The sequence below is a fragment of the Panicum virgatum genome, chromosome 5K, assembly GCF_016808335.1.
Source record: "Panicum virgatum strain AP13 chromosome 5K, P.virgatum_v5, whole genome shotgun sequence".
In the NCBI taxonomy this organism is placed as follows: Eukaryota; Viridiplantae; Streptophyta; class Magnoliopsida; order Poales; family Poaceae; genus Panicum; species Panicum virgatum.
Genome location: NC_053140.1, coordinates 2,027,514 through 2,037,812, shown reverse-complemented (window position 1 = coordinate 2,037,812; position 10,299 = coordinate 2,027,514). Strand labels below are relative to the sequence as shown.

The window sequence follows — 10,299 nt, the reverse complement described above, 5'->3', positions numbered from 1 at the left end:
AAGATATTGAAGTGCTCCAACTATACTCCAGTATTGTGTAGAGTCCTCTGGCCCGAGTAATTCTCCCTCACAAACTGACAGCTTCTCTGTAGGGCAAAGAGGAGAACTGATCGGTTTGCACATCTGCATGCTGACTTTCTCAAGAAGACTGGTGGCATACCGTTCTTGAGTGAGCACCAAGGCCCCATGCGACTTCTTGACTTGAATACCAAGAAAGTAGTGGTGATCACCAAGATCTTTGATGGCAAATTCTTGCTCCAACTCTCGTAGAAGAGCAGCTGCAATATCACTGGAAGAACTAGCCACAATGATGTCATCAACATAACAAGCATAAAGATTGTGTGCTTCCCCTTACTGAAATAAAACAAAGATGTGTCGGCTTTGGAATGTATAAAGCCCATGGACTGCAGCTTGCTACTTAGACGGGAGTACCATGCACGAGGGGCTTGTTTAAGGCCATAGAGAGACTTATCAAGCTTGCAAATATAGTGAGGTAGATTCTTATCTTGGTACCCCGGAGGTTGGCGCATGTAGACATCTTCTTCAAGAAAACCATGCAAGAAAGCATTTTGAACATCCAATTGTCTGAGAGACCATCCTCTGGAGACAGCAATAGAGAGAACCAACCGAATAGTAGCAGCTTTAACAACAGGACTGAAGGTATCTTCATAATCAATACCATAGCATTGCTTGAAACCCTTAGCAACAAGACGGGCTTTGTAGCGATCAATGGAGCCATCAGCTTTCTTTTTCACTTTATACACCCATTTGCAATCTATAACATTGTTCCCTTGATGAGGAGGAACAAGATGCCAAGTTTTATTCTTGAGAAGAGCATCAAACTCGGCATCCATGGCTAGCTTCCAATTAGGATTAGCCAAAGCAGCACGAAGATTACGTGGCTCCTCATCAGCTGAAGCTGCAAGATGAGCATAACGAATGGTGCCATCAGTGTAGTTCTTTGGTTTCTGGATACCTTGAGAGATGTGTAGGCGGTCGATGTGGAGCAGCTGGCACAATAGATGACGCAGGAAGGGGCGCCGCAGAATATCCTGGTGCAGACACAGAAGCATCGTGCAGTTGATCCGAGGCGTGGTCAGATGGGCCGGGTGCAGGCGACAGCCCACCACGCGGCGAAGTCGGAGACACCGGTGTAGTTGTTGGTGGGGGAGGAGCCGCGGACGCGGGCGACAACTCGACAGGTGGCGTGACCGGAGCGGTGGACGCAGAATCCGGTGGAGCCGTTGCGGTTGTTGGGACGGCAGGTGGATCCGGCGCGGATCTCGAAGGCGATCGACGCGCAGAATCCATGAGCAGATCAGCTTCATGTCTGGCGCCCGGGGAAGTCGCTGGGCACATGAAATAACACGGCCCTGGAGCCGGATTTTCACCAGAAGAGATGTCCGCAGTACCTGCAAGCTGGTCCATGGTGCCTGAAAACTCAGAAGTATTGTTAGGCACAGGAGAAGAGATCAAATTTGAGTCACAGGTGTCGCCCCCGGGATTAACAAGAGTGTCTTCAAGAAGAAGAACTTCTGATCGTAAGCGAGTGCCGGCATTAGGATGCATAGAGGCAAACAAATGGTCTCATCAAAAACCACATCACGAGAAATGTAAACTCGTCCCTCTTTGACATCTAAGCATTCGAAACCTTTGGGCATGTTACTGTAACCAAGGAACACACACTGTTTAGAACGGAATTCAAGTTTTCGAGAATTATATGGACGCAAATTGGGCCAACACGCGCATCCAAAGGTTCTGAGGACTGTATAGTCAGGGGACTGGTGATGAAGGCGTTCAAGGGGAGTCTCATTATTGATGACTTTGGAGGGAAGACGATTAATGAGATATGTTGCTGTGATAAAGGCTTCATCCCAAAATTTGAGAGGCATAGATGCATGAGCAGGAAGGGAAAGGCCGACCGCAACAATATGCCTATGTTTGCGCTCAGCAGAGCCATTCTGTTGATGAGCATATGAACAGGAGACATGATGGGAGATGCTAATATGTTGAAAGAAAGAACTTAATTTTTGATACTCCCCTCCCCAATCAGTTTGCATAGCTATAATTTTTCGATCAAACATACGTTCAACAAGCATCTGAAAGTCATGAAACCATTGAAAGACTTCAGATTTATGGCGAAGCAAATAAATCCAAGTGAACTTGCTATAGTCATCAATGAAACTAACATAGAAATTATTCTTGCCAACCGAAATGGGAGCCGGTCCCCATACATCAGAAAAGACTAGCTCTAGGGGAGCCCTAGACACACTAGTGGATTTTGGATATGGAAGTTGATGACTTTTGCCTTTTTGACATGCATCACAGACAGACTCTTTATTTGACTCAAAAAAAAAGGAAGTTTCTTCTTGTTCAACACTTGGTGAACAATGGTCGTGGATGGATGACCTAGACGCGAGTGCCACCGTGATGAAGAGAGCTTAGTGACACCATGAGCTTGTTTATTGGAAAACGACTTCAAGGGATAAAGGCCACCTTCGCACCATCCTCTAAGAAGAACCTTCTTCGTTGTTCTATCCTTAATAAGAAAATAAGAGGGATGAAATTCAAAGAAGGAATCATTGTCACGAGCAAGCTTGTGAACAGGCACAAGATTTTTGCTGGCTTGAGGAACATAAAGGACATTATCTAAAATGAGATTCTTGTTGGGGGTGCGAACAACACTGCGACCAATTTGATCTATCTCCATACCTGAGCTGTTTGCAGCATGGACTTGATCACCACCACGATATTTGTCCCTCACAGACAACTTCTCCAAGTCGCCCGTGATGTGATCAGTAGATCCATAATCGGAGTACCAATTGGTGTCGATGCCGTAGGAAGAAGAGGTTGCTCAGATGAATCTGAGCCACGACCACCAGAACCACGACCATGGCCGCAACCTCCACGGCCACGGCCACGGTTGTTGCTTGCTCGTCCACCACACGAAGCCAGATTGGCGGAGGAACCTGAGCCATGGCCAGAGAGAAGAGCACACCGTTGCTCAAAGGCCGAAAGCTGCGTGAACAACTCACCAAGGGAGATCGGCTCCGGCTGGGCCGTGATGGCAGACACCACGGGATTGTACTCGAGGTCGAGGCCGGAGAGGATGTATGGCGCGATCTCCTCATCTTCAAGCAGCTTCCCAGCAGATGCCATGTCATCTGCTAGGGACTTCATCTTGGTGACGTAGTCAGCAATGGAGGAGGAGCCCTTCTGCGCATTGGCCAATGCCATCCGAGTGTTGATGACTCGTGCGCGAGATTGGGATGCAAACATCCCTTCAATGGCTTCCCAGATGGCGGCAGCAGTAGGGAGCACCGCCACTTGTGCGAGGATGTCGCGGGATAACGAAGACAGCAGGTAGTTAAGGATCTGCTGATCCTTGGCAACCCAAGCTTCAAAGTCAAGATTGGGAACCTGCTCATCGGGTTTCTCCGAAGACTTGACGACGGTCTTGGGCAGGATGGGTGTCGCCGAACTGAGGAAGTGGAACACCTGAGCACCCTTGAGAGCAGAAAGGATCTACGCCTTCCAGATGGTGTGGTTGTTGTAGGCAAGCTTCTCGGTCACGTGATAACCAAGCGATGGAGCAGCAGCAAGTCCGGAGGAGGAGGAACTCGCCATGGATCAGGTCGAAAAAGAACCGAGCTCTGATTACCATGTGAGATTGGGTGGAATGAGATGCCTTCTCAGGCTCCCGGGTACGTGTTAATAAAGGCTAGGAAGAGCCCCTAGCGTGGCACTTACAACTTGTACAAGAAGTTACATTAGACTTGACTTGTAAGTCAAGATGTACAACAATTCTAGAGCCTATCCAATCTAGCTAACCGAACTACCAGATTACACATGTGATGCATATGTTAACAATGGTTACTACATTGGAGACTCATTCAACACACTGATGCAAAGATCGTCAATCGAAGAGGCAAAGTGTTGCCAAAACAGGTACGCCCCAGCCTACCAAGGGTGGTACAAAGTGTGGAGAAAGAGAGGAGAGGAGCAAGATTACATTAGAGATTGGATATAAATTTTCCTAATCTCAAAATCAGGGCGCCGTCTTTTGTAGCGATGTTTCCACTACTTGATGTCTTGGAGAACTCCTTGAAGAATTTGAGTCACGCTGTCGTCAATGTCAAAGATTTCCATATCAGTTAACGTCTATGTCAAAATAATTAATAGCTAGATAAGGTTCACTTAACAATGGAGTACTCTTTCAGTGGTAATATTCTACATCTCAAACTTTCAATGATATTTTTCTAAATTTAGAATCTTTTAATGGTACAGATCTAAATTTCCCTTTGATTTCTGAATCTTGCTTGTTCTTATGGCGTCATCTCTGATTCGATCTTTTTATTTATTTTTTAGGATGCAATGCTTGACATGTTCGTGTGGGAGCCGCGAGAGGTTCGCTTCACCATGGCGATGTACGTTCCAATGGTACGTGTGCCTGCCATGTATGATGTGGAAGTTCCGGAGACTCCCGTCAGTGCAAGATTATTTCTGATCCGGTGAGGAATACCGTAGGGCTAATTCAACTCCACAACCACAATTTCTCCATGGATGGAACAATTGCCAAAGATGATTTTTGTGTCAACCAGAGTGGATCACTAAAATGGCACCAGGATACTCATTGATAGGCTCGTGCCATTGAATGAGATGCGCAGATCCGGGGACATGGCTGACTTGGCTACTTTTGCAGAGCACCATCTGTATCAGACCCACCTCTTTGGATCTGTCCCACCAGTGGTTCCATCACAGTTGGCCAGAACCTGCTCCTAAAGAGTCATCCGGCGCATGAGGATGCTATGGGTGAATCTGCCCTCTTCACCCAGTCCCCACCGAGAATATCCTAGCATTAGTGATGCCATTACTTGAATAATTATCTAATAACTCTTTTATTTGTATGTTCAATTCTTTCCAATACAGTTCATCTGGTGCTTAATGTTCTACTTTATTCGGATGAACTATGTTGGGGGCTGAGTTGAATTTCAATCTTATTTATCATTCCCTAATACTACTAATTCTTCCTTGACTTATGCCATTGAATTGTGGTGATCAGCGACATGAGTAATGTTTGCCTAACACGTTACTATGATTTGCTTTGTTAAGGAGTTTATTCACAATATATAACTTAGTACTATACAAGACTCTTGCATTTTTTATGTGGCTACCCTACCATGACGTTACTACATTACATGACAACATTGCCATCTTCTACTTGAGACCTGTTATGCTATGATATGACAAGAGGGGAGGGGAGCACCCCTATTTATAGGACTCCATGCCTCATATGGTTATACCATGTGCCCATATTTTACACACTTCTTTACAAAATATCTAACTCTAGAATTTTACTCATACTTATTTTTTTAGATAAAGGAAACATCTCCGCCCTCTGCAGCCGCACACAACCATTTTCTCATACTTATCCAACCATACAAATTTCTATTTTCTAAAGTATTCCATATTTCACCGTGAAGTATGGTAATCTTGGTTCATGCATATACTCTAATCTTCTAGAAGCTTCTCACAATTATGAATTTCTAATTCAACATCATGCATAAATCTATGATTAATTTTGCATATAAATATGAAATCAAGAAATTTTATGGACTGAAGTACGTCTTGGACTTCATTCCTTGTTACATCGTTGATGAAATACTAAGTTTTATAAATGATGAAATTCAATACTAAAACATGAACTTGCCCCATGGGTACGTGCAGCGGATGCTTTGGGCTTACCTTTCGTGCCGCCAGTGCCGGCCAAGGGGCACAACTTCTCCACGGGTGTGAACTTGGCGGTGGCGGGAGCCACCCTCTGAACTTGACGTACCTTGAGGGGCAGAACACAGTCGACCCTCCGATCAACACTGTCGCTCCCCCTCTCCCACCGCCGCTGCCGCCTCCTCCTCCTTCTGTAACACCGGTGGACCTCAGCACTGTCGGAAAATCCGAATCCCTAAAGGTCGCAGCCTCCCGCCACCACCCCGGCCGCCGGCGACCTCGCTGGCGACCGCCCCGCCCACCAACCACCCCTGGATGGCACCCGGCGGTGGCGTCAGCACGAATCTTTAAGCACATCAAACGGGTTTGAGACGGGGGACATGAGCCGCCGTGCTCATCAGAATGTTAACACTGCCTCGAGAGCGAATGTTAACACTGCCTCGAGAGCTTCAACGCCGGGCTGCCGCGGCACCACAACGCCCTTCTTCGGCGACGCGTCGAGGTGGTCCGGGAGAGGTACCCCCACACGAAGATAGCCTTCGTCGAGCACTACCGGCGCGTGGTCGGCTTCCTGGACGACCCGGATCGTTTCGGTGAGTGAGAGCCTACTTTTGAAATTATTATTTTTTTCAAAACAAATATATACAAACTTTCAAAATAAATCACTTGTTTTGGACTCTTTTGAAATTAAGCACCCTTTTTGTGGGCCGGGGTGTGAATTGGAAAGGAAAAACTTTTTTTTGCATTGAATTCAAATCTGTAGGTTTTTGCAGGGTTCAACCGGCACAGCTCTGGTTAGCTGTTGCGGAGGCGGCTGCCGCGGTCCGTACAACCAGAATTGGAAGGTCCCCTGCGGTCGACGGGGAGCCACCGCGTGAGCAGCTCCGGCGAAGGCGATCAGCTGGGATGGCATCCACCTCACCGAGTCTGCTTACAGGTACATCGCCCAGGGATGGCTGCACGGCCCCTAGGCGGCTAGGCTGCCGCCGAGTCTCAATGGGGGGTTTCTGGCCTGCAAATCTGTCAATTCATATTGTGCTCGTAATATATCTTGTACTAATTAAGTGGAGTAATTCTATCTGTATTTATTTGCGTAAGAAAAATGCTTTTGTTTGGATCAAAGTCAACGTACATCAATTATTTTCCATCTTGGCTTTCTACATATTTTCCCACAATGAGCATATTTTATTTGACCGCGATGCGATCGCAAGTGGTTGTGCATGCAGCTCCAACGGTATAGCGCGCAGCCCTGGTACGGTGGCGGTGGGCTCGTACTACTGCGGACCCAAGGCCCTCTGCAGTTGATGATGATCTATAACTTGTCAAACGGCGGCAAAGCTAGAATGGCACTCTTTTCCGGAGGCCGACCATGATGATCTAACTTGTTTTTTTTTTGAAAGATAGTATGATGATCTAACTTGTCGAACGAACGGTAAAACTAGAATGACACTATTTAAGGATGGGTAGAGGACGCCAATCATTTATGAAAACGGCAATGGATAATGGTACAATAAGTTCGGCAGCAGGTATCAAAGTCAACCCATCTCCTAGTCCTGTTATGGACGGAACAAAGTATTATTAGCATATACGTATAATACTATTAGTGTAAAGTGCACGTGTGGCGTGTGTGCTCATATATCGTTCACGTCAGATGATGAACGCGACAAAAAAAAACTCTAGCCGGAGGGTGTGAAACGGACCCCACCGTTTTTTCATTAAGAGGGAAGCCTAACCGGCTAACCGGGTAGAGAAACCCCCCGAATCCTGGCCCATGCCCGAGAGGGCCAAGTCTTTGCGGCGAGAACAGCGAGGGGGGTTTGGAACGCGACCAAGATTTGGACCCGTCGATCCATGCTAGCTGGTTCCCTATATATGCACTGGGAATGTCCGCCATGCATGATAAGCACACCAACACGTACGTGCCCGCGCGGCGTGTGCCACCATGAGGGTTCCCGTGGCCGCCGTGCTCCTCATGCTCCTCCCGTGCATGCTCCACGGCGCGGACGCCGCCGCCGTCCGCTGGCACAAGAAGCCCTTGTTCCCGGCCATATTCAGCTTCGGGGACTCGTACGCCGACACCGGCAACTACGCCGTTCTGGAGGGCGACAGGCCGTTCAACTACTCCCCCTACGGCGAGACCACCGGCCGGCCCACCGGCCGTGCTAGCGACGGCCTCCTCGTCATCGACTACGTCGGTACGTTCCGCCGCCGCCGCTTTGATCTTCCTGACAGTGATTACGTTACCGTCGACGACGACGCAGTGATCTTCCTGACAGTGATCCGTTCGTTCATCCAAGCGCAGCGAAAGGTGTGGATCTGCCGTTGGTGCCGCCGTACTTGGCCAAGGGCCAGAACTTCAGCGAGGGCGCCAACTTCGCGGTCATCGGGGCGAGGGCGCTAGACCAGGCCTACTTCCTGGAGCAGAACGTCACCTCGCCGGCTCCGATGACGAACAGCTCTCTCGCCGTGCAGCTGCGGTGGTTCGAGGAGCTCAAGCCGTCGCTCTGCCGCAACGCCACCAAGCGCGGCTGCCGTGACTACCTCGATCGGCAGCTCCCTCTTCGGCCTGGGCGAGTTCGGCGGCAACGACTACCTCGCCTTCCTGGCCGCCAAGGGCGTGGAGCAAACCACACGATCCTACGTCCCCGTCGTTATCGCCGCCATCGCCGCCGGCGCAGAGGTGCTCGATATCCGTTTCCGTTCAGAACTTTGTAGCATGCGTTCCGTTAGTTCGTCGATCGATTAAGCATTTATTAGCAGCTTGCATTGGCCAAAATAAAATTAACTCGAAGAATGCATGCTTACAGAGGCTGATCCGGCACGGCGCCAGGCGGCTCGTGTTGCCGGGGAACGTACCCATGGGGTGCCTCCCTGCCATCCTGACGCAGTACGCGAGCCCGGACGCGGCGGACTACGACGGCTACGGCCTACGGGTGCCTCCGCAAGTTCAACGCCCTGGCACGCTACCACAACGAGCTCCTCCAGAGCTCGGTCCAGGCGCTCCGGGCCAAGCACCCGCACGCCGCCATCGCCTACGCCGACTACTACGATCCCGTCCTCGCCTTCCTCACGACGCCGGGGCTCTTCGGTGAGATCGCGACTGATGAGTGACCCAGGCTGCCTAGTAGTGACCGCCAAATTAATTAACTTATTGATTCCTCGCAGGGTTCAACGGCGGCGCGACGCTGGTGGCCTGCTGCGGCGGCGGCGGCAGGTACAACTTCAACCCCGCCGCGTTCTGCGGCTTCCCGCCGGCGACGGCGTGCGCGGACCCGGCCACGGCGGTGAGCTGGGACGGCATCCACCTCACCCTCACGGACAGGGGCGGAGGGCCTGTTATGGCGGACTATGGCGCTCGCCATACCTTGATTTTGCCTAAAATATATACTCCATACACTTTAGCTTTCCATGCTTGCAATCTCTGGCCAACCAGCCATGGCGGCTTTCGTATATCTGAGTCAAGCAACGGCGAGATGTTGGAGAAAGAAGACGACGCTAGCGAACCGTTTGGGCTGTCGCTGATCCTATGGGCTGAAGTGTATGATTACGTGGGCTGCTGACAAGGCCACATGCACGGAATAATGGAGCACAGCCCGTAGATGGCCCAGGTCGCTAGCATTTAGATGCGCAACGGTCTCACTCGTCGTAAAAAAATCATGCTTCAAAGTTCAACCTTCAACGCAGTGGTGGGCGGGCGCACAATGGCATGATTATCGGAGGCACGGTCATGCTGAGCCAGCAGCTAGCCGCAGTTCATCGATGGAGGAGGCGGAGCATGTGCAGCCGCAAAGGATGGCTTCGTGTTGCGTACATGGAGTGATGGAGCAGCCCATGGTTACCCTGGTAATGGGTTGTAACCCGCACCATACCCAACCCCACCCAAAATTAACATATTTAGATACCCAACTCCACCCAACCCAATTAGTTAATTTCTCAACTCTAACCAACCCGCCCCGTTATAAACGGGTAACCCATAAAAACCCATGGGTTCTACTATACATAGAAATTTAGTGATTCTACACTTAATGTGGGGACCACATATATGTCTAGCCACACTATTTTGCACAGAGCATCTGTCAGTCATATTGACTCATCTCTAAAAATTTCAGTCAATTTCGATAAAATTTTATAGTGTGAACGCGAGATTTTAATTCTAGAGTCCGGCTCTTGATGTGGAGCCCACGTGTAGTTCTAGCCACGCTGCTTTGCACATAGTAGCTACCAGTCGTACTGAGTCATCTCCAACAAATTTCAGTCAATTTCGATAAAATTTTATAGTGTGAACGCGAGGTTTTAATTCCAGGGTTCAGCTCTTCATGTGGGGCCCACAGGTAGTTCTAGCTATACTGATTTGCACAAAATAGCTGCCAGTCATACTGAATCGTCTTCAACAAAATTCAGTCAATTTCGATAAAATTTTCTGATATAAACACGTGATTTTAATTTCAGAGTCCAGCTCTCACGTGGGACCCACATTTATATATAGTTATACTATTTTGTAAAAAGTATCCATTTCAGCCCACCCAACCCGCCTCAACCCGCATTTATATAGAGCCCGCCCCAACCCACCCC

General features: G+C 49.2%; 1 non-coding gene and 1 pseudogene across 1 annotated transcript; one reads left to right on the top strand and one right to left on the bottom strand.

Annotated features, from left to right (window-relative positions):
- Positions 1 to 3,002: 3,002 nt before the first annotated feature.
- On the bottom strand, positions 3,003 to 3,141 carry LOC120710875. The gene has a single exon (XR_005690046.1). It is a non-coding gene; the product is annotated as a small nucleolar RNA Z247 (small nucleolar RNA).
- Positions 3,142 to 7,669: 4,528 nt separating this feature from the next.
- LOC120709412 lies at positions 7,670 to 9,287 on the top strand (annotated as a pseudogene).
- The last annotated feature ends 1,012 nt before the right edge of the window (positions 9,288 to 10,299 follow it).